We start from the raw sequence: 25,820 nt of genomic DNA, 5'->3' as shown, positions 1-25,820 counted from the left end.
TCCTAACCCATCTGAAGGAAATTAAGCTTTCCACTGAAACACTCAATGCTTCTTGTCCACTGACCATAGCAAATACGGTAAGCACCTTTCAGGACCATGTTGTATGAAATAATGCTGACAATATTTTGGTTATGTATAAAATTCATGGTTGCATAAGCTAAAATGCTAACTTATTTAGGAGTTTATTTTCTTTATCAGCTCTTTCCTGAAAGGAGCACTGATACCAGCAATCTCAGCTGCAGTCTTTAAATGGCTAGTCCTAATTATTCTGCTATTTGATTTAACCTACATATGAAAAAAACACGTTTCTTGTACCCGCCATTTCACAATTGTCCCTTTTATTATTTCAGTCTGAAACAATCAAATTATGTTATCATTATTCATGCAATGCCAGACCACATGTTTCTCCCAAAATGGCTTGATTTAGTCCACAGCTGATAAAGAAATGCAAAGTCACTACAGACTATGGTGAATTTCCTGCTATCAGAAAACACATCTACCTATCAAAGCTTTCACTGCTAACAGCAAATCCAAACAGGTTGTGGCCTTCAAGCATGGAAAAAAAAGGACTGATAAACACTTTGTCCCCCAAACTGGCACTGTTTTGCAGCCTTAAGACGAGGAGACAGAAGATACAGGCTGCCACTGCTCAGTCACAGCTGCTGAGCATCCCTCCATCATCATGTGTGCCTACAAAGGTGGTGGACCTGGAACCAAGGAAACTGAAATAGCAGGAATGTTGGGTGGAGAGATAAGGTGGAAGAGGAGGCTGATAACAAACTGTCTGTGATTCATCTTACACAATCACCCTTGTAAATTTAGGAATGCAAGTGGTCATGTTATTAATACACCCTAAATTGGAATGAAGCTTTACTTATCTGTGATGCCTGAAATTTTCACAAGGGTAACAAAGATTTATATTTTGTTCTTTTCTTAATGTACGCATAATTTAGGATATTGATACTGACCAATTCCTTATTTCTGTGTTATTGCCATTTACAGAAAGACTTGTAGACCTTATAGCTTTTCTCCTGTTCAGCTATATTAGATGTTTTAATAAAATATATAAAATCTCCCAACAAACTGCCTCGATTTTACCCTTTGACTATCAGAGCTACAATACTATTACATGTGTTGTGAGTACTGCTACTTATTTATTTATTTAGGTAGTTTTTAAGAAATGCAGCAGGTGTTAGCAAGAGAGCTTTCCAGATAAAGAATATGCATTGATTCTTCTCCAAGCAAGTTAAAAACTAGTGTTTGTGGTAGGATCTGTCTTTCAGTTTAATATCCTGCTTATATGATATCAGATCACTGGCAAGACTAACATGGGAAAAGATAAATTTCTCAAGCCAGTCCTCACAAGCAAACTATGATTGCATTCCATGTAACACATACCAAGTTCAGGACAGCTAAGAAAGCCAATGTTTGTGTTCCAACTGTATGAGAAAGTTGGTTTTGGATGCGGTAGCTAAGTGCGTGAAATCCCTCATTATTTAACTGGATTAAGCACCAAGCAAAATAACATTTACTGTCTCGGTGAAATAGCAAGTTCCAGAAAACTTGTGAAGGCTTTCAGCTTCAGTAGACTCAGGGGCCTTGGCATGTATAAAGACACGCTACATAAATTTGATTTATATGGCTTTTTGGTAAGCAATCCTAAACTTTTGAAAAAAGACTCATAGCCTTTTCCACAAATGCATTCCTATTCCTTAAAGGAAAAGCCTCCTGACAATTTTATCACTGTTCTTCCTACTGGTATGCAGAAGGAACAACTTTCTTTAAGAGTGTTTGTTTTCAGAATATAAATGTAAGAACCTGGAAAACGCAGTAACATTTTACTGCATAAATCTGTGAGATAATTCCAAGTGAAAACTGAGTAAATCTTCTGTTGTTTCAATAAGTTATACAGCAGCTCTAGTTAAGTAAATACAGCAGGTTACTAGAAGAAAAATTCAGGTAGATAATTTATAATTTTTATTTGTCCTGGCTTTGTTTGTTCCTGCTAATTTTTTTGTTTGGTTGAGTTTTGGGGTTTATGTTGTTGGTGGTTTGGTTTTGTTCTTTCCTTCTGGGGCTCTGTATTTTTGCGTGTCTGATTTTAGGTGTAGTTGTAGTTATGTAGTTGTATATCGATATATGTATCCAGAAATCCCTTCCCTGGTCACTTTCCATATTAGTAGAAAAAGTCAAGCAGGGTGTTTCATTTCAGGCTGTAGAAGTATGCAGACTATGTTATTTAGGTTTTCTCTTTTTTTGCTGTATTTGTTGTAGGATTTCTTCAAGGAATACTGTGAGATAAGATGTAGATTTAATGGAAGGTCGTTACTTTTGCAACATATTAATGCATCGATACAGATCTGCATGAAAATTTACAGTGAGACGGAAGATTGCAGGATGTGGTTAAGGTTTACTCAAATACCATACCATTGATCTTTCTAATATCTTTATTTCACTAGTCCTTCAGACATGAAAAAGTGCCCAAGTAAGTTCAGAATAACTGGAAAAAGGAAAATTTCCTCCCAGTTGTTTTATCTTTGCCAAATTGATGGTCTTTTAAAACAAATCTCATGAAGTCCCAAAGTAAATGAAAAAAAACCTTCCTTGAAATTTTCTTTTAAGGCTAACATATTTTTTTTCTTAATTATTTTTTCTTGTTCTAGTTCTGATACTAGACAAATAATGTTGCTGGGCAACATTTAACTTATCACAGCATACAATCTCTTTTAAACTTTCTTTGAAAAGTTCAGCTCACGACTGCAAAATAATTATGTTTTGCAACTCTGTTCTGATTAGATGTATCCTACAGCATTTGTTATAGTTTCAGATGAAAGAGGAATAGATTTTTCTTTAATTAAATACTGTGGATTATAAGAAATGGGATAGAAAATCTGTAGGCTGGTTTATGATGTTTTTATTCATTTTTAACACTGCTTGACTTTAATGAGAATAGCGAAACAACAGGACTAGGAGGCAATAGGACTCCTCCTGCGCTGGAACAGGGCCAGGGGCAATAACATTCGGTAGTATCTAACTTATTCTTCATAGTGTCCTTACAACTGCTCATTTCAAATAATGTATTCAGTTAATGGATCTCCACCTATCGTTGTTGTGAGCACTAGTTACATATCTGTCTAGGAAATAGAACGTCTGTATGTGGTTCAACTGACAAACATGCTTTGAAAAGTAATTTTTATTCCAAACGACAGAATGCTAAAAGCTTAGCAAAGTAAACTATCAACTGAAATATACTTGTCATCCTTTCCTCCAAATAAAGCCTTAAAATGATGGCCTCTATCCCAGTTCAAACTGATAGTAGATAATCTAAAGGCCTACAGTGAATCACTGCAAAGTCTATATATGCTAAAGCAAAGATGAATATGCAACTCTCCCATGTCCATGTACAGTCTTTTACCGAGCACTAAGACACAGCTAAAATACAAATACATAGAAATACTAATACTTTAATACATAAACTAATTAGATGAAAGTTTTTGTTAAAGATGAATTAAATTATATTTAGAAGGACAAATGGAAATATAGACTTGTCCTGTGTTCATCTGTAACAGCTATTTTTCTCTTTCTTAGTAGCCGGTGCAATGCTGTGTCTTAGACTTTAGTCTGAGAACAATGCTGATAACACACCTATGTTTTTAGTTGTTGCTAAGTAATGTTTACTCTGATCAAAGACTTTTCAGTCTCTTGCTCTGCCAGGGAGGAGAGCCGGGACAATGCAGAGACAGGACACCTGACCCAGACTAACCAAAGGAGTATTCCATACCACAGCATGTCATGCCCAGTATATAAACTGAGGGGAGTTGACAGAAAGGCCCAGATCACTGCTGGGTTTGGGCTAGGTATCAGTCAGTGGGTGATGAGCGATTGTATTCTCTCCCTTTGCTATTTTCCTTGTCATTATTATTGTTGGTGATAGCAGTAGTGGTTTGTGTTATACCTTAGTTACTGGACTGTTCTTATATCAGCTGTTGGGATTTACATTCTTTCAATTCTCCTCCCCATCCCTCAGGGAACAGAAGCAGGGAATGAGTGAGCAACTGCGTAGTTCTGAGTTACTGGCTGGGCTTAAACCGTGACAACACTGCAATAGTAGTAAGATAGTGAAAAAGGACACAATGTGGTGGAAATGTTAAATACTTTTCTTTAAAAAAAGTGTCTTTCTTCAGTTAGCGGAACATATTAACAAGAGAGAAAGAACTGATCCTGATGAATTTACTGGCCACCTAAATTATTTAGAGGAAGAAAAAAGTCCATTGCTTTCATTTCCGTGTCTCTAAGACTAAGCAATGTGGACCAAAAAAAGGCAGTGTAGAATCAAATGACCAAAGTTGGAGAGATTTAAATGGAATCAATATATAGCAAGTTTATACTTATGCAAGTTCTAAAATAAAGAGAATACATTTAATAATGGTATTTCATAGAAGACAAAATAGAAAATGAGCCAAAAAATTACTAGCACAAAGCATGTGTTTTATGGAAAAGCAAAATATTGGGGTATGCCAAGATGACAAAAAGACATTTTTACTTTCAACAAAGGAGCCAAAAGTTGAAGTTAATTTTTCACAGAGGCTGAAAGTGACTATGAAAATACTTCATAAACACCTTAAATGGAATATAAGAACCTCAGATCAGAAAAGCTATCCAAAACCTCCCTCTCACCACACTTCTAATCTGCTTAAAAGCCCTAGCTGCTCATGTTTCCTGACAACAATTCTTTCAAATGCCTATGATTGTATTTCTGTACATGACCAGGAGTGCTGCAGTTCGATTGGCACCCCATCTCTGTCTCTCACCTGTGGCTGCTTTTGATACTGAAGTTTGGCAGTTCTGCGCCTCTGTTCACTAAACACCCTCTTGAGATTATGTGTCTTAAAATTACATTCTGTCTAATTCAAAGCCCAGAGGCCATGTAGTACCAGCCTGATTCAGCAAGTACCTATGAAGAGAATGGAAAACTTCCCTACCACAAGTCAAAAGAAAGTGCTATGAACTAATAACCTTCACATTCGAAGAGAATGCTTGTAAGTATCAGATTGAGAGATTATCTAAGTGCTGGAAAGTGTCACCCTTCCCCACTTCTGAAGAAGGCAGACCTGAGTATCCCATAGGATACAAAATGCTTGAAGTTAAAATAGTGAAGAAAATCTCTCTCCTTAGTTAAGGGTGAGGCTAAAGCTTTCATTGTCTGTCTTGGATAGTGTTAAGTGCCCTATGCCTTAGCTGCTATAGAATTCAACTTACACCATCTTATAGCCCAGGAAACTGTATGCTACAATGGGTAGATGAAGATGATTTTCTGTTGAGATGTGAGTTCAAGAGTCCCATGGGGACAGAAAAACAACAAGCAAAAATGAATTGGAAAGGAACAGAGCCATTTCTTTGTCTTCTACACTTGGAGCTGAAGCTGAAGCTTCTCTTGGCTGCTCTTCAATCTCAGTAACTCTTGCGTTCCTGGTATATGGTAGCTTCATTTACAGAACCAAAACAGTTCCCCATTCTCTTCTTTTATCTGAGTCCCAGGTTAGGCTGCTTAGTTATGCTAAGATGGTTGAGGAAAGGTAGAAGAGAAAATCAAGTTTTCGACTAGAGAGAATTACCTGGACTTTGCTTTTACCTTCTTTAACTGTCTATCTGTGACTGTCTGATGTTCATACTTAAATACAGTCCAGAGAACAGCACTGAAAAACTTTCACCACTTAATCAAATGCCATGACAGCTAACGTATGCAGACATGTTTGGACAGACCTACTATTGTTCAGCTCAGACATTGAGCTGGTCAGAAGTAGAAACTGTTTAGCCACACTGGACTGGTACTGTGCCAAAACTAACAAGCCATGGGTTTACCAGGTCAGGCGTAGTGCCACAGCAAATCTTCTATGTGGCTTATGGGTCAGAATAGCTTTATATAGCCAGCCTCAGAGCTAACACAGAGAAGCTTGAATCTGTTTCTTATGTGCTTGGAGATACATTCAGGAATATAGCTCCTTGCTGTACCCTTTCTTTTTGTCTGGGCCCAGAATTTTCTGCCACAGAACAACAGTGGCTCAACTCCAAAAGCAGGAACAGTGGATACTTCTTTCCAAGATATTATGCATACATGTTACTCTGTGATATCCCACAGCTGATAAAGGTCTGGACTTCATTTGGTTCTCCCAGTCCCTGGTGGGGTCCCATTGCTACCTCTTATGCAGGCAACTGGCGTCTTTAGCCAGGAAAAATAGCTGCCCGAGTCAGCATTGTGAATCTGTTCAGGAAACCAGGTGCATTCTGGATTTAAACTGCATCTTTAAGCTTGACTATATTGCATTCTTCTTCTAGGTGTTGATTTCATGGTGCTTTTTCAAAACAGCTTATTAACCAATCTAAATCACTTCTGATTTAGTCTGGAGTCCCATGCTCTTTCCCATTTAAATCTTTGTCTCTGTATTGACAACTGCTCCACAACTCAAGTGAGACAGCCAATGGAGCTAAAACAACAAAGTTTTTTTACAAAGCTATTTTTATATGATACTAGCACCCTGAAATGACTTACCGGTTTCAGCTATGCTCCAGTGTCAGGGAAGACCAGGAAAAGGAGCACCAGCAACCAAGTTTGTGGGCAAGGTGGTGTCACAACAGCAATTTAGATTTACTTTTAATAGTTTTGGAACACTGAAAAAGATGCATTCCCATGGTTAATTTTAGACACGTAAGTTAAATGATTAAATTACAAAATTAATCTCCTCAGACTACAACATAAATGATACAGAGAAACAGGTATTTCCACACAACTATCCAGAACAGCAACCAGATATATAGTCCTTGAATTGTCTTTTGGAAAAATCCATCTCCTCATGAAGCCTAGGAAATCAAGACCCTGAGATAACTGCCTAGCTGGAGAACTTAGAATTTGAGACCATGAGCATTTGCATGGTCTCCCTGAATGTCAATTGTCAGTTTCTAAAAGCAGGTTATACTTAAGGCCATGGAGAAGACATAAACAACAGAAGAGCAAGAAGAAAGAGGAAATGAGAAAAAAGATATTTAATTTTTCACTCCAGTAGGCCAGAATCCCCCTGCTGTTTGTCCATCTTCCTTATTTTCTTTCAAAAACATTGGTCTTGAAGAAAAAGGAAAAATAATAGTCTGAAAACAAAATATACCCTGTGGTGAGAAGGAAATCTGAATAGTGATTCACGCTACTGAGCATACCTATCAACTGGTTGAAGTATGTGCAGCCATCAAAGAGCACTTATGCACCTGCATTTTGAATTTGACACTGATGGGCAATGCAAGGGGGAATATGTATGCATGAGATTGCTGCACGGCCAATCTTCCCTATTTTCTTGATTGACTGATTGGCTGACTCACTACAGAGATTTGTCTCTTATCACTTAAAAGATTCTCTGCAGCAAGATTGTCAGTGAGAGGGGAATTATTTTTTAGCAAAAGCAGTCATTTGCAGCAATCAGAGAAAAGCAGCCATAGTAAATAGAGCTAGGATATGTGACCTTGTTAGCGCTCACAAAGTCCTTGAAGAGAGTATCTGTAGCACAGTGCAGAGGGCAGGGACAGGTCTTCCAGATTTTTAATGGCAGCTAAAAGGAAACTTTTTTGCCTTTATTTTATGTGATTTTGTGTTCATCTCAGGTTTAGCTGAAAAAATAATTTACAAAAGTCTTTCCATGGATAAGTAATTGCAATAGATTATCTAGCCACACACAAAACATTTTAGCTAGAGCTCTTCTTTAATATGAGAAGTTTTCATAACCCTGTAACCACTATGATTGCTATGGTTTCCTCTGTAGGACAGTAAATCATACAAGGCAGGGACTCATCTCTGTCTCAGCACAGTTCACATCCCCACAGTTAAACCCTTCTACTGCCCAAACCAGAAAGTCTTCATTTGAACAGCCCATCAGGATTGATTTCTAGCCCATACTAACCTCCAAACTGTACTTGAGTACTGCCTATGAAATTTAACATGAGTCAAAATTATGCAAAGGACCATGCTAACAATTTAAAAGTTGTATGGCAATGCCTGTTTCTGTGCCTTTACCATTTGTTATTAATAAGTGTAGCCATTGCCTATGACATAAGGAACATGCTTGAGAGAGTAAAATAGGCCCAAATCAACACATCTACATATTCCGTCTACTTTTTGGCCATAGCTCAGTGTCAGTTTCTCATTTTGTTTTGTCAAAGGAGAATATCTGCTGGCAAACAGATTCAGCCTTTTCCATATTCTTTAAACCACAGCAGTATGGATTTACACTGAGACATTCATCAGCTTAACTTCTGCCTGACTGTACTTGGAGAGTATGAGAATAAGCCTAAATTTGAGGTTGAAAGTGGATTCACACCTGCATTTGTTGCTGTTAGAGTAGTGCTCAGATTATTCAGCTTGAGAAAACTAGAGGCTCCTACGGGCACTGATTTCTTCTATTTTTTTAACTGTGTTGGGAAGGAAGAGAGAAAATGTCTCTTTTAGCTTTTTGCAGCAGGTTTCGTAGTAGCCGAGGAAAGGTGCCCTGTGGGAACTTTTAATGTGCTATAAGCAGTCAGGAGCTGAGTCTGTCCTCCTTAGGGATAATTTTGCTATGTGAACTGCTATCTGCAGGAAGTTGTCAAGATACTATGTCATTGTAGCTAGGCAATTTTCTGAGCAAAACTTCAAGAAATGCTTATGGAATGCATTGTAAATTGCAGAATGCCAAATATCAAATACATCCCAGTCTTTGAAAGGAGAGTACAGGTTTGGATACCACTGAGACCTCTAGAGGGAGAGGACATTCTCCCTTAGCTAGAAGTAAATAGCCTTTCCAATTGGGTAACAAGCAACTTACCAAACCAAACTGTTGAAACCTATATGGTTATGCTACTACAAGCCACACATTATTAAAATTTCTCTGGTTATGTTCTAGAAGCCATATAATGTGGTTATGCTGGCTCCTTAGACCCTTGTTAGTATCAGTTTAAAAATTGTTTGTTCTTGCAAGTAGTTGCTACATTTGCTTCCCCGCATTTTGTGCTTTCTGCTCTTATATTTCCAAGTCGTTTTGTTGCTTTCAGGTGTCCTTTAATCTTCTTGGCTTAATTGTTTAGTCTTGGTTTTATTCATCTGACAATGGATTTTTCTGTTTTCCCCTTTTTATGCTGATATTTTAACAGGTCTATTTCTTTTCTCCTTGTTCTTTTCTTTGGTCTTGTTAGATGCCTTCCATTTCTTTCATGTTTGTTACTTTGTCTACCCTTCTCCAGATGAACCCATAGATAAATACAACATAATCAGGACTCTTGTCCCATATTTCCCTGCCAGGTTGAGATATTTATCTGGACTGGGAATGTCTGTTTAAGGACTTTTGAAAACTGTCATCTATAAAGGGATGAGAAAGCACTTTCTATTATTCTGGTGTTTTAGCTTTAACCATTTCTAGTAGCCAGTGCAGCTTTTCACACAGTAAGAGTTGATGACATTCTGTCTCAAACTCTCCCTACAATATTCATAAAGAATTTTCTGTTTTCGCAAGACCGTGGCAGACTAGGGCCCTATGGCCCTAGACATTTTCCCAGACGTGTTTTTTTGGAAGGTGGCAAGTGGAATTTTGGTGTAAGATTTATTTATTTAGTTAAGTCTTTGCATTGCATTTTATTTATATACATGAAGTATGTAGTTTTTAAAGTCTGTATGGTGTGGATACTTAACCACTAGTGCAACAAACCAAACATTGCCAATACTTCTTTTCAGGAAACATTTAATCTGTTTATACTCAGATATAGAAAGAATAAAGCTATATGGGTTGGTTACAAAATGAATACACGCATGATTTACAAGGACTTGTGGTGGAATACGAAATCACAGAGAATGGTTAAAAATAATCCTTCAGAAAGGATTTAATTCAGCCAACATGTTTCTTTGTGAAAGTGATTCAGAACTGTTTTACACTGTGACTTAAGATTTGAGTACAAGATGCCTTCATGCAGCTGGAGACTAACTGTAGCAACTCTGGGTCTTAGAATTAGGAGCTGGCTGCTGTTGTTACTATTTCAGTAAAACCACAGTTCAACATCTATGTACTTATACCCTCCCCCTGGATCTCCTAGTCCTGCATGTGTCAAATTACTGGTAAATGTAAGTTTGTTTCTGAAAATCACGTACCCCCAGTAAGTAGGTGCCAAGTAGGCTTTCATCAGGGCTCATTATCTCTGAGTCAGCCTTTTGATATGACTTAAAATATGGGCAGAATCAACTCAAAGTTTAGGCAAGGTAAACTCATACCACTTCTGAGTCTGTGTAGAATAGGCTTGCATATACCTACAAAAGACATAATGTAGACCTAGGTTCAGAGTTGACTGCATTAAAAATGAGTGTATGGGGAATGCAGATGTTAAAATACACAAATGAAACATACCTGCATGACAATTTAGAGGAAAGGACACCCAGCTTCATTGTTTTTCAGGGAATGTGGAGATAGATAGCACTGTTCATTCTTCAACATAAATCCTATTTGTATATTCAGAGGAGGGTTTTGAGACATCTTGCATATATAATAATATTTAATTTCTCACACTGAACTGAAAAAGCCCAAAAAGAATTATCCTGTCCTACTGATATTTTGACATACCTGTTTAATGATGAGAAATTTAAATTTAAACTAATAAAGGTTAGACCTTTAAACTAATAAAGGTTAGAACCATGGTATTTCCAGGAGCACCTAAAGGAATCTCCTTAGTAGAGAAACTGGAGTATTCTGAGTCAAGTGATGGAAATGGCAAGTTAACTCCTAAGTGTGCTGAGACAGGACTGGACTGATAAGGAGGAGATCTTAAAAATACTTTGAAATTTTTTAATAGATAAAGCTACACCAAGATGACAATGACAATTATAACACACAAAAATAACTGCAAAATTTCACTCAGATCAAGACAAGTCCTTGAAGTCAAAAGGACTGAACTAAAAAAAGGGAAAACTATGAATTTCAAAAAAAGCAGCAGAATATTTTTGTACTAATAAATTCAGGGCAAGATGCAGTTTAGGAACAAGTGACCCAATTTCAGTTTCAACACTAATATTTCCCATGTGATTTGCTCAGCTTTTACCTAGAAACATGTGTAAATAAAGAACGAGAAGCAGAAGCCAAATCTTGCAGTCCTGTTGGTTTAGGATACCTAGAGTTATTGACTTAAGTGAAGGTTTTCCTAGGATTAGAGGGACAGAGGAAGTGGTGAAACAATAGCAAAAAAGCAAAGGTTTGATCTATTCTACTTTGGCATTGCTTGAACTAAAGGGAGAGACCCCTGCCCTCCAGTACATCTGCTTTCTTTCATTTCCATGCTTGTAATTTTATTATCCTGACAAGTCCTATGTAAACAGCTTGTTTTAACCCATTTGTCAATAAAGGGTTCTAATCCCGCTTGTCTTGAAATCTGTAAGTCTCTTTTGCAGTCAGGCGTTCTTTGATGCAGGAAATGAGTCTCATTCAGATATGGGTTAAATGTTAGAAGAGCTAGGACTGACCCCTGTAGCGCTTCTCATGTAATATTGGACTCAGGCAAGGCCCCAATCTCTTCATATGGCCTAAGCTGGCTGCGGGTGACATTTACCAGGGCTAGTTTTCAAGCTGTTACAAGCCACATCTTCTCACTTAAGGGTTCCCACCCTCAGTCACAAAACTGTGTCCAGATTGTCTGCAGAGGGCTTGCAAAACATGATTTTGTTTATTCATTTGGGTTGAAGTTTTATGCCTAAACACAGCAGGGCACAGCAGGAGTGACCTGAAGTAGTAGTACTCTTCCTGTTCTGCTCTGCTCTAGAGGCCACCATAGTCTTTGACTGCAACTTCAAGGAACTAGGAAAGATTATAGGCTCTGATCCCAACTTCTTTGGAGCTGCTGAACTGCTTCAGTTTAAAATTCCCTGTAGAAAGAGAGGAACCAAGATTCTCTTCATAATCCTAAAGTTTCTCCTGCCACAGAAAACCACTGTAGCCAGACCCTCTTCGAGGATCTACTACCAGACCCTGGGGGACTTCTTACCCTGGTTTTGTGCAGGCTGCGTGAAAGGTTCAGGTCATCAGCTCCTCCATCATTTGCACAGCACTGCATTTTCCTGCCCACTCTAGAAGTTCAGTCCCCAAATGAAGACATGTGGCTTGATCTCTGATGTCCTGACCAGTAACTTAGCACTGAGGGAGCTATTTGGAAAGAACAGAAGGCACTTTTGAAAAAATGCCTGTTAAAAACCAAAAAAACCAAAACAAAAACAAAAAACAAAACAAAAAAAAAACCAAAAAAAAAACCAAACAACACTTTCCTCTAGAAGCAAGTTCTGAAAGCCGCTTCTTCCTCATGTTCAATGCACACATCTCACATCACAATGTTAGAAGTCCCAGGCTGAGGCAGAATAGAGTTGTGAAGTGTGTTAGTATGGTTTTCAGCAACATGCACTTGCCATGGTAAGAGGATACTTTCATAAGTTTTTAATTTTAAATCAGAGTTATTGCCTCAAAACTTAAACAAAATTACTTGTCTTACAATTCTCCAATCATATCAACTTCTTTCTAAAAAGTGTGAACATAGCACTGGCTACCTTCAAGCCCTTCCAGTGGCTTTATTTATTGTTTTCTGTAGTTGTTTTACTATTTAATTGCTTTAGTGCTCTGAGTGGATGAATGCTACGAGGCCCTAGTTATTTACTATGATTTTGCGTTCTGTGCTCAGCTAACAACTCTTGAAAAGATACTTATATCTTTGCTCATGTTTCCCCTTGACTGAGCATGAAAAATCACTTCCGAAAGTTATTTGCTCTGAAGAGTGAAGACTGATAAAAAGAATTCATTTAGTTCTCCTACAGTTTATGTTCTTTAATTTCCCTTTTAGCTACTTGGTGATAAAACAGACTCTCATACTAATATCTGACTAGAGTCTGCAACATCTACTGAGCACTGGGATATCTTAATGTCTTTAGGTGTTTCTTTCTCACAATTTCCCTTTACTCCCACCTTCATCACTAGCTGAGAATTGTGCCATCATGCCAGCTAATATGTGCAATGTTAAAAGAGGGTTTCTGAAAAGGAAAATGAAAGATTTGTTACACTAGAATCAATAAAAGTGGTATAATCTCAAGTGAAAAGTAGGTTTTTCAGGCAGCAAAAGCTTAACTTTCCAAATTCATCTACTATTTATGTCTAGAGAGGGAAAGGAAAGAAAGACTGAAAGCTAGAAGGTCCAAGAATAAAAAAAGCTATGACTTTATAGAAGTAAACACATGAGTTTCTTAAAATCTGTAGATGCCGCATATTCAACTCTTAGAAACAATGATTCAGCAATATTTTGTAGTTACTTTACTTTAAGAACTATACTTTCCTTACAGATGAGGTAGGGAAACTCTATGCAGTACATAACCAGCACAAAAAAAATAAAATATTACTTGGGACTTAATACCACCAGTTTTAAGCACAAACCTATTTTTACATGTCATCTTTAGCAGGGCTGTGATCTGGATGATGAGATTTTACAGAAAGACAGCTGCTGCAAAAAAAAAACAAACCCACCACATGGCATACAGGGCATACCAGACACAAATATTCATGCAGTTACACCTGCCTAACTCATCTCCTTTCTTATCTTACTCCTTTCCTTGTTTTTGTCCAGGAAAACGGGGTTGATTTTCAATCCAGTTTATCAAATGTGAGCTTTGATGTGTTTGATAAGTCCAAGCCTTAGTTGCCATGGTAGAAGTCATCCTGCTTGATTTTGAGAGTTTTTATTAACTTTAGTTGGCAAAAAGCATTTCACTTAATAATCTTTTTCTTTCTGAAGAATTAGTTCATTAAAACATGGAGAATTTTTATTAATAAATAGAAGAGCTGAATTATGTTTGCCTGCTGATGTATAAAACACTAAAGGAAGACTTCAGTGGGCACAAATCAAAATCAAACCGAATCCTTCCTGTCTTAAAAGCATCTGTAGGATTCTGCAGTTCCTTGATCACTTGGTGTGCCTGCTGGATGCAATTGTTGCAACTGCAAGACAATTTCAGGAATTATTTTCTCTTAGGATAGCTTATAAGGAGAAACTCAGAAATTATTTTTTCTTGGACTGTTTGTAAGGCAAGGAAATATGGAGGAAGTTAATAGTGAAAACAAACCTTTTGGACATGGTTATGAAAATAGATACTTAGCTGGATTTTATTGTTGCATAATTTATTGTTGCATTTATTTATTGTTGCATAATCGTCTGCATGTAAAAGGAATATTGTAGTTGTTTTGTGTGATGCTGTAAGAGGAAATAGTTGAATGATAATGAATCAAGAAGACAGGTTCAGTCATGAGCACAAAACTTTTGATGTTCTTTCATAGCTTCTAATTTGCTTTTATAACTGAAAATACAGATATTTTTCAACCAAATAAAATTTACACCTATATTCTTCACCTATAAATTACAAATTATTTTTTTCAATGATAGGTGGTGTTTTTGCAAGAGTGAAACTTTTAAAATGTAAAACTGTTGCCTGCTCTTTCAGTCCAATAGATTTTTAATGTTTGAAGGAATCTATATTGTAAAAACAATTTTTCAGTTGCAGAAATTAATCCTGAAAACCAGCTCTTGACTATGTGGAACAGTAACATCTTCTCTCAGTCATCATCTTTTCAGAGTAGTTGACCTACTGAAAAAAAACTTATGTAATCAAACTACTAACAGCTAGCAAAATTAGTAAGTAGTGAATGAAATTAGGCAAGCCTGTTATGTGAAGAACAGCTTTTAAGATCACGTGATTTCAAGACAGAAAACATTCATTCCTGGCAGGTAATATTCTCTCATGTGACATATCTGTGGACAGAGCTTGGAGTCCCTCCACACAGTGGTTCCCTCTTCCAGACCTCTTCTCTGTATTTTCAGAATGTGACTTTAATTCTTTTTCCCTCTGTGCTCTTAGCAGCTGCCTTCCTCGGGAGACTTGGGAGATGCTTACTTTTGACACAGGAAGCTCTGCATTCAGAGCTGTGTCTAGTTGAGCATGTAAAACAGACTACTAATGACCAGGTTTGTCTGAGTTAACAATATATAGACAAAGCCTTCTTCGTAAGAAATGTCTACAGCTCTGGAAGAGTAAGACTGCTGATTTTGTAAAAGAAAGGACTGACAAATTCATCAGGGAAATTTCCCTGTTAAAAGATCATGTCTGTACAGTTTTGCTTCACTACTTTAGCAGTTATCTAGCTTCTGCTAAATGCTGTGTAAGTCTAGAAATTAATCCTGGCAACTTGAATGGTACTGCTTATAAAAGGTATTGAAACCAAGACTTGACTCTAAATTTTGCATAAATAACAAATCTCTCCATTGCTTGAAATTTGGAACTGTCTTTGCTGCCCTGTTCAATAGCTAATGATGAAGTCTGAAAGGGCAAGATTGATTCTGTAAGGCACATTATCTGAAGCACATTTAAAAAAGGTCTTCTTTACTTTTACTCAAAAAAAAAAAAAAAAAAAAGAATGCCTTTTGTTGTTCTGATGGAGGTTATTTGTCCTTTTCAGCCGTCCTTAGATCATCAGTGCACAGCATTTTTCTTTGCTTAAAAAAGTTGATAATAAAAATATTGATATTCAGTTGAAGTGTATTGATTTTGCTGCTGAGGCAGATTGCGTTGTTTGGTAATTAAAACAGTGGGGTTTAAAGCTACAGTCAGCTTCCTGGGTGTTTGGGTTTTGGTTTTTCATCTTATAGAAAATTTTATTACAGCCTGGAATATAAAACACAATCACAAGCTCTACTCAGGTTAGTACAGGAGTATTAAACAGATTAATGCATTATCCTATATTTATTGAATAGTAATATATATGATGGTGACAGTTAATCTGCTTCTGTTAATTTGTCTATCTCTGGGAAACCCTATAAAGAAGTGATCCTGAAATTGAGAAGCTGCTCTACCACAGTAATCCAATGTGTTCTTTGAAGGGAAGACGTGTTGTGTCCACACCACTAGGGAATGATGGCTTAAGTAAGCCTTATTATAATGAGCAGTTCGCAAGGAACCTAAAACCAGAGAGACTGCATTTAAGTATGAAGCCAAAGAATTCCAGCATGGCACCATCATTGCAGGAGGTGTATGAGCCATTCAAATTCATGAAGTCAGAGGTGCGAAAACGTTTAGTCAGTAGTGCAGATGTGAGATATAATGGACAGAGTCCGGCATGTAGGAAAAGAAGGATTGCTCCTGTCCAGCCTCATGTGTACACTGTAAGGAAACAATGCTCACCCTCACCACATAGATGTTTTCAGTGCCATGGAGGACTAATTTTAATAAAAACAGCACAGTTAAATGGTCACACTGAGTAGATATTTTAATCAATACTGTTCAAATAGTATCATGGTTTTTTACCCTTAGCTAGTCATATAGCTGATGTTTGGCATCAAAAAATTACCGAATAATTCCTAAGAGAAGATGAGATTGATGCCACACAGAACTATAGGGTTTGCTTAGTTTATGTTGATAAAGAACATGCAACAATTCTGTTTAACTGAGCACATCAGGAAAAAAAAATCAGGCTTTACCTTAAAATATCATTATATGCCTTTCAAGTCATACAAGTTTTCCAAGAGCTTTTTTTCAGATAGTTATTTCCCTGGTTTTCTCATGGTCTTCTCATCTTTCTTCATCTTCATCATGATTGCTGGAAAGCAATATTTTGTTTCTGACACATTCACATCTTACACCAGTCAGTGCAGTGATATACTGGACAGAGAGGACACACAGTTTAACTGCTTTTAGCTGTCTTTAGGTGCAGTACAGAGTGCAGAACAGACTGCAATTTTTGTGGCTTGCAAGCCAATGTAATTACTGGTTCCTTAGCGCCATTTCATCATGCTGTTCCTGACTATGCATTTCAGTCTCTTCCATGTCCTGCCTCCAGTGCCTGCCAAGCCCTGCATTCAGCACATTAAGCCAGCACAAAGCAAACACTACAGTAAAGGCAAGTGTTTTCTGCTGACAGAGCATTCTTCACTAGCTCAGCTGGAGCAGGGCCAAAAAGGACTGATGGAAGGAGGGGGAGACCCTGGCAGCTACTGCTGAGATAAGTTTAGGCTGCTACTGGGCAGACTCCTTCATGTCTCCCACAGCTGCTTCCCCACAGTATCTGCACCTACCTCATAAAACGGGATTTTCTGTTTAACTTAAATAGCAAGTGGCTAGCACATCAGTCAGCTTTTGCAGCATCTATCTTTACCAACAAACTGAAGGCACACCAGAAGACTGTCATTAATGCTAGCAGTGTAGCACATTTCTGCTACTTTAACAGTACTGTCCATAACTGGAAATATAATGCATTAGCTTTGCTAGAAGTTGTATTTTTCCAATTAAGATTATTCAAGAAGAATATGAGGATAACAGAGTTCCAATCACAGTGTAACAGCAGAACTTGTAAAATCACCTAAAGAAAGATGATTATATTATATGATTATATATATATATAAAATTATATCCACCCTGATATCTGGTGGAATAATGGTACAGCCCTGCACAAGCAATCCAGGAGGTTCCTCGATTGTGGAAGACAACTTCCTTCTGCAAGTGATAGAGGAGCCAAAAAGGAGAGGTGCCATGCTTGACCTTGTGCTCACCAACAGGGAAGTGCTTGTTGAGAATGTGGTACTACAGGGAAGCCTTGGATGCAGTGATCATGAGATGGTCAAGTTCCAGATCCTCAGGACAGTGAGAAGAGCGTGCAGCAAGCTCACTGCCCTGGACTTCAAGAGAGCAGACTTTGGCCTCTTCAAGAGCCTGCTCAGTAAGGTTCCATGGGATATAGCCCTGGAGGGCAGGGGGGGCCAAGACTGTTGGTTGATATTCAAGGATCACCTGCCACAAGCTCAGGAGTGCTGCATCCCAACTAGAAGGAAGTGCAGCAGGAGGGCCAGGAGACCTCCTTGGATGGATAAGGAGATGCTGAGGAAACTTCAAGGGAAAAAAGAGGCTTAAAAGGGGTGGAAGGAAGGACAGGTGGCCTGGGAAGAATACAGGGATGTTGTCTGGGAAGCTAGGGACCAGGTTAGGAAAGATAAGGCCCAGTTAGAATTAAACTTGGCTAGGGATGTTAAAGATAACAGGAAGAGATTCTATAGGTATGTAGAGAACAAAAGACAGACTAGGGACAACGTGGGCCCTCTCCGGAAGCTATCAGGAGAACTGGCTACACAGGATTTAGAGAAGACTGAGGTTCTGAATGACTTCTTTGCCTCGGTCTTCACTGGCAAAGGTTCTGACCACACCACCCAAGTCTTGGAAGGCAGATGCAGGGACTGTGAGAATGAAGACCTTGGGCCCACTGTAGGAGAAGATCTGGTTCGAGACCATCTTAAGATCCTGAACGTGCACAAGTCTGTTGGTCCTGATGAAATCCATCCGCAGGTCCTGAAGGAGCTGGCGAATGAAGATGCTAAGCCACTGGCCCTCATATTTGAAAAATCATGGCAGTCAGGTGAAGTTCCCGACGACTGGAAAAAGGGAAATATAACCCCCATTTTCAAGAAGGGGAAAATGGAAGACCCGGGGAATTACAGACCAGTCAGTCTAACCTCTGTGCCTGGTAAAATCTTGGAGCACATTCTCCTGGAAGGCATGCTAAGGCACATGAAAAACAACAAGGTGCTTGGTGACAGCCAGCATGGCTTCACTAAGGGGAAATCCTGCCTGACAAATTTGGTTGCCTTCTATGATGGGGCTACAGGACTGATGGACAGGGGTAGAGCAGTGGATGGCATCTACCTGGACTTGCACAAAGCGATCAACACTGTCCCGCATGACATCCTTGTCTCTAAATTGGAGAGACATCAATTTGATAGAAGGACCACTCGGTGGATAAAGAACTGGCTGGACGGCCGCATGAAAAGAGTTGTGGTCAATGGCTCGATGTCCAGCTGCAGACCAGTAACGAGTGGTGTCCCTCAGGGATCAGTGTTGGGACCGGTCTTGTTCAACATCTTTGTCGCTGACATGGGCAGTGGGATTGAATGGGTTTGGATGATTCTTTATTCTCCCCCTGTCCCTTTGCTTGGGATAAATAGACTTTACTTTTCATGTAAAGAAACCTGTTCTGCTCCTACTGCTGTACGGGAAATTTAAGAATCCTTTAAACAAAGCAATTAGAACACTAGTGCTTTTCCTGTCTCTCAACTCTCTACCAAACACATATTACATTTACTTCTTGTAGATTTCCTTCATTTGAAATAAAAGTCACAAAGAGAAAAAAATACGGTTTGTCCTTACAGCATAGAAAACATTACAGCTGAAAATTAATAATTTACTTAAATAACTTTAAATTTGCTTTGAAGTAATGATTGAAAGAATATTTTTAGTATGTGCACTTAAGTCCATCCAGATCCCAAACCTTTCACTGTTTGGTGTTTCTAACGGATGGCTCATCTGGCCTCAGTGAGACTGTAAACAACTTAGGTTTTGGAAAAATCAACATCTTTAAGCGCTTAGTCTAGCCATCATGATCTTCTCTGGATTGTGTTTAGTTGCATCAAATTTCTCCCAGAAATTGAATCATTCTTTCATTATTTCCTGAAATTTAGTAATTATGGTTGCACTGATGGTATTTTAAGGCACACAACTATAACCAGTCTGAAGATGTGTACTGAGTCAAGCACTTCTCAAAGCTTGTCCTTCAGCATTGATTTGAAAATAGCTTTTTGTTTTAGAAATAAATATCTAGGTTTTTTTTCTCTGTCTGTTGAACAGTAATTGTGAATTAGAGCATTTTCTAGCTACTCTGTTCTGGAAGAGTCTGTAAAGTATCTCTGGGTTCCTGGGTTTAGTTTCTTTTTTAATTTACTTTGTTTTGACGTTTTCTTTCCTCCTGTGATTTGAATACAATATTATATAGCTTTTCAGTATGGGTTTCATAGCTTCTCATAACAACGAGAGAGACATTGCCTCCATTGTGTTTACTTCCAGATACATTTGAGTTGTTTCTTTTGTATAATGTTCTTGTGAAATAAGGTTATTAAGCCTCCATTGGGAGGAATATAGAGGATGAGTTTCTAGTCCTTTGTTCCTGAATTTAGACATGTGTTCTTTCAAGACTGTATTACGTACTTCAGTAAAGTGTATTATTTAAAAGATATTTGGAGGCAAAACCTTTTCCTTCCCCCAAATCAGTGAAATCAAAATTATATTAAAAAAAAAAAAAAAAAAAAGAAAAGAAAAATCTGGATTATTGTCTTCTCATTTATACCTGGTTTTATCTATATTACTCCCAGCTTACAACAAAGTAAGTGTGGAATGCATTTAATACTTGCTGATGACTGCCAGGCTCACATTTTAGCTATAAGAAAAATTACATAAAGACTTCCGTTTATCACACAACGGAATGGCTAAACGTGGCAATGGAGGCACGGACTCTGTTGTGATGCAACCGAAATCGTTTATTGAGCGAGCTTACAGGCTTTTTATACGCACCTGCCTAGCAGTTAGTAATTGTTACTATCAGTTACTTTCTTTTCGGTACTTTTTGCAACGTCATACGCTTTTCCCAACCAATCACATTATTGTTCACGCACTTTTCCTTGAACAGCTAATTTGCTCTCAGATGTATAAGCACCTCTTTCTGTTACCACTTTCTGCTACATTGTTATTTTTCATTTTCCTTGAACACACATTCTTTTGTCCCCTCTGTCCACACTGGATACTTTCATTACCCCCTGGGAACCTCCCGGGTACAACATTTTATCTTTGCCTTCAGTAACTTCGTTTCAATATCTACAGTTCTCAGAGTTTATCTTGGTGTTTTAACTTTGATTCCTCTTGACTCCCGTGGTTTGTAACTGATGAGGGTCAGGATGTTCATGCTCTAGTTCAGGTCTGCTGGTGCAGCGTCTTGTGCAGTGTTCCCCACAGCTGGAGAATTCCTGCACTTGCCCAGAGCTGGATTATAATATAAACCAGTGATTTCTTAGCTGTACTCTGCAGGATCCTTGTTCACCTCCCAAGTTAGAGAGTTCTAACATACAATGAAGCACTTCTGTTGATAATACAGTTAAACAGTCCAAGCTTAAGCAGACTATAATCCCAAGAAATAGTACAGCCAAAGCATTATAAAGACTTATCATAGAAGCATAAATTATATGGAGAATCACAGAATCACAAGGGTTGGAAGGGACCTAAAAAGATCATCTAGTCCAACCCCCCTGCAAGAGCAGGGTAACCTACAGTACATCACACAGGAACTTGTCCAGGCGGGCCTTGAATATCTCCAGTGTAGGAGACTCCACAACCCCCCTGGGCAACCTGTTCCAGTGCTCTGTCACTCTTACAGTAAAGAAGTTCTTCCTGATGTTAACGTGGAACTTCCTATGCTCTAGTTTACACCCATTGCCCCTTGTCTTATCACTGGATATCACTGAAAAAAGCCTAGCTCCATCATCCTGACACCTACCCTTTACATATTTGTAAACATTGATGAGGTCACCCCTCAGTCTCCTCTTCTCCAAGCTAAAGAGACCCAGCTCCCTCAGCCTCTCCTCATAAGGGAGATGTTCCACTCCCTTAATCATCTTTGTGGCTCTGCGCTGGACTCCTTCAAGCAATTCCCTGTCCTTCTTGAACAGAGGGGCCCAGAACTGGACGCAATATTCCAGATGCGGCCTCACCAAGGCTGAGTAGAGGGGGAGGAGAACCTCTCTTGACCTACTAACCACTCCCTTTCTAATGCACCCTAAGATGCCATTTGCCTTCTTGGCCACAAGAGCACATTGCTGGCTCATGGTCATCCTCCTATCCACCAGGACCCCCAGGTCCCTTTCCCGTTCACTACTTTCCAGCAGGTCACCCCCCAACCTGTACTGGTACATGGGGTTGTTCTTCCCCAGATGCAAGACTCTACACTTGCCCTTGTTAAATTTCATCAAGTTTCTCCCCACCCAACTCTCCAGCCTGTCCAGGTCTCGCTGAATGGCAGCACAGTCCTCTGGTGTGTCAGCCACTCCTCCCAGTTTTGTGTCATCAGCAAACTTGCTGAGGGTGCACTCAGTTCCCTCATCCAGGTCATTGATGAAAATATTAAACAGCACCGGTCCCAGCACCGACCCCTGAGGAACTCCACTAGTCACAGACCTCCAGCTAGATTCTGCGCCATTGACCACAACTCTCTGCCTTCTTCCTTTCAACCAGTTCTCGATCCACCTCACTACTTGATCGTCAAGCCCACACTTCTTTAGCTTATCTATGAGGATGCTGTGGGAGACAGTATCAAATGCCTTACTGAAATCAAGAAAAACTACATCTACCGCTCTACCATCATCCCTCCACCTAGTTACTTCCTCATAGAAGGCTATAAGAATGACTGCTAATCATTAAAAAACCATTAGTTTTCATTTTAAATTTTCATTTTAAATTTAAATTTTCATTTTAATTTTTTTCATTATTTAATTTTAAGGTTTTTTCATTATTTAAAAAAAAAGATTATTTTCCAAGATGACATAGAAAAGCTAGTAGAACCAAATAAAACAATGTTCCTTTTTTCCTTAGCACCTCTTTTCCAGCATAACTGGAATAAGCTGCTGTTACTAATGCATAAAGTCAGTTTGGACTAGCCAAATGCAGCTAAATGATATTTTAAGAGATACATTTTATTAACCATTTGATGACATTTATTGAATCAGGTCCATCAGAGAGGCTATGTTTTCTGATGCTTTCTGCCAGAAGCAGAATATAAGAAAGGGAAAAGAAATCAGAACACTAAACAGCAATGAGTTCCTATGATAAAGAAAAAAAAAATACAAAATTCAGAAAAAAATCCTTTCTCCATCCCTAATACATGATAAGGTGATGAAAACAACAGACAAAGGGGATTGGTACTAATGAGGTACCAGAGGAGCAAAAATGGATAAGTAAGCAGGACTGCTACACAGCTGAGCTCTGAATGTGGATGTTTCCCTAAAGAGCTTCAGATGCTGCACTGAGAATAACCCTGAAATAACTCTGAAAACCCAAAAGATGCTTCACATTTCTAGGAAATGTTGACTGTGCCAATAAAGTTAATAGCAGGCAAGCATGTATTTTTCAGAACAGTTCTTCAGTTCAACAGCTGTTGTGGAGGAAATGGACATGCTACTGAAACTGAGTGAGTGCCTGGAGATGAATAAATGAAGGCTTTACAAATGGAGAAACATCTAATAAGCCTATGAAAAGCATGCTGTGCCATGTAGCAAGCTGAGAATTGGTTCCCCTGCTTCCTCCCCCAGCAAATATCATCTCTGCCTATAGCCCCTATTAGCTGTGAAAAGTAGTGAAAAAGCTAATTTATTGCCCCTGCATCACTACAAATCTTGTAAGATGAGAAGAGGAGATTATTGAAGAAAAGAGGTGACATACTATTGCTGTTCTGCTGACAACAGTTGTATTAGAAGACAAACTAGGGTAGTGCTCTCTTTTGCTCACTACTGAAAGTGAATTGAGTGTTTGTGTCCTAGTGTTGGCTGTAAGGGTCTGTAGGGTGGCCTATGTGAGGGGAGGCTGTGGCTATCTTGTGCTGGACATTGCTGTTGCCTTAGACTCCAAATAGACCCATTGCAGCACACATCTGAGCTTATCAGTCAAGTGGGTGGCACCTCTGAGACAAAATATTTAAGAGAGGGGAAAACACTACACAAGAAGAGTAAGGAAAAAAAAGTGATAAATAGTCCTGAGAGCACCAGTGTCAGAGAACAAGGAGGGTAAAGAGGTGCTCCAAGCACTGGAGCAACCACTGCAGCCAGTGGAGAGTCCATAGGGGACCAGGTGGATATTTCCTGATACAGCAGGAGGATAGTTCCTATAAAGGAACTGCAGAGAGTGGAAATGACCCACTTTGGAGAGGTTTGTGAAGGACTGCAAACCACTGGATTACATTCCATGGGACTACAACCCATAGAGAGACACCATGTTGGAGCAGGGGAGAAGTGTAAGGAGGAAGGAATAGCAGAGAGAATCTGCTACAGGGTTAACACAAACCCCACTCTCCATCCACTTGCACTACTGGAGGGAGGAAGTAAATGAGTTTGGAGTGAAGGAGTGAAGCTGAGACAGGGAAAAATGAGGGAGGAGGGAAGATGTTGGGTTTATTTTTGTCTTTCTTTCTCACTTTCCATATTCATCTTCTATGGCAATAAATTAAATTAAATTAAACTAGTCTTTCTCAAGTTGAGCCTGTTTTGCTCATGATAGTAGTTGATAAACTGGTAGGAAGTTGATCTCCATGTCTGTATGTCCATCTGTGGGCTGTTTCATCCTCTGTTCTCAGCCTGCCCTGTACAAGAGGCAGAGTGAGTGAGTTGTTGGGTAGGTGTCTGGTTGCTGGCCAAGGCCAAGCCACAACCACCTCAATATTTAAAAGTCCTCTTGAAGCAACAAAGTGCTATTCAAAATGTTAGGTTTTTTTGTAGTTTTTATGTAGTTTATAGAGGAATCTGTCAAGGCTTGCAAAGTCAATGCCTTTCATTGACCTTCACAGGATTATGGGGCCTAGATCCTGCATTGTGATACTGAAAACACTATGATTTATTCTTAGAGATACATTATGCAAATTTAGTGAGAACTGTATGTAAACTTACCGCAAGTTTGGCTTAAGGGCTTCACATTTAGTAGGCCAATAAGCTGGAAAATGCAAGCTAAAAGAAATGAGAATGAATGCTCTTTTTTAATTCCTCCTCCAGGAATTTCAGAAAAATTCAGATTGCGAATTGACTTGCCTTTGTTATTTGTACACATTTATTTTATATGGAACAGAACAGGTGTTTTACTTGATAAAAAGAGTGTATTTCTTTGTGCATTTCAAAGAAGGAAAAAAAAAAAGGCACCCTTGCTTTCTCTCACTTTAGCACCTCCTCGTTGAATGTTTAAAGAGAAATACATGAGGAAGAATGGTATTTTTAATGTCCTTTCTATGCAGTGCTACATAATGAAATAGCAGAGAATGGAAGGCCTTTGTAGGGAACAGAAATAGCAGGCTAGAGAGAGAAACAGATGGAAGAGTAAAATAATGCTTGGATTGCTGACAGCAGAAGTGTTGTAGTTGGCTCTTTTCCTGTCCCTGAGGAAGTCCTAATGCTGGGATAGGTTCCTGCTGCCCAGCAGATGACATCAGTGCGATATGTTCCTATGATGAACTGTGACTTCTGACTGTCATGCCGAGTCTCTCACGGGACAGCAGTACTTTACATGGACATTGATGAACTTCAGACTCAAAAAGCTGCTTCAGCCAAATTCTATTATAACTTTTGAGCACAATCATAACTCTTAATTGAAAAAGACAGAAATAATTATTGCACTAATTATCTCAAAAATACCATGCAGAAGTCACTGTTGCTGTTTCTTAATGAGAATCATAACCTGCCTTCTGTATCTACAGAAAGTGTTTTCAGCGACTATAAGCAAGAGTTCAGCTTTTCTTAGGATCTGTCTGTCTGAGACAACTGTAATGAATTGCACTCAGTTCTTTTCTAAACTTCTAAGTAGACAGTTGAGAGAAAACAATAATCCTGTTTTCTTCTAAAAGTTTCAGATGGCATATGCTTATGGTAACCTGGCCCACTCAGTCTCAACATTAAGAACAAATCACATATTGCAAAGACAATTACCAGATTATGAAGGTCACCCAAACTTTTGAATTTTGGTGGATGAGCTGGGGAGGTAAAACATCCTATGCATGTGTTTTAATTTACTCATTGTGGCTGAGAGCAAACAGGAAGGTTAAAAAATTGTTTCTTTTGGGGTTCATTGTTTGTTGTTTTGGGGTTTTTTTTTATACATTTTTCCACTAGTCCAGTCAACATTTCAATTG

This window comes from Lathamus discolor, chromosome 2, assembly GCF_037157495.1.
Source record: "Lathamus discolor isolate bLatDis1 chromosome 2, bLatDis1.hap1, whole genome shotgun sequence".
NCBI lineage: Eukaryota > Metazoa > Chordata > Aves > Psittaciformes > Psittacidae > Lathamus > Lathamus discolor.
Note: the sequence above shows the minus strand (reverse complement) of the source record.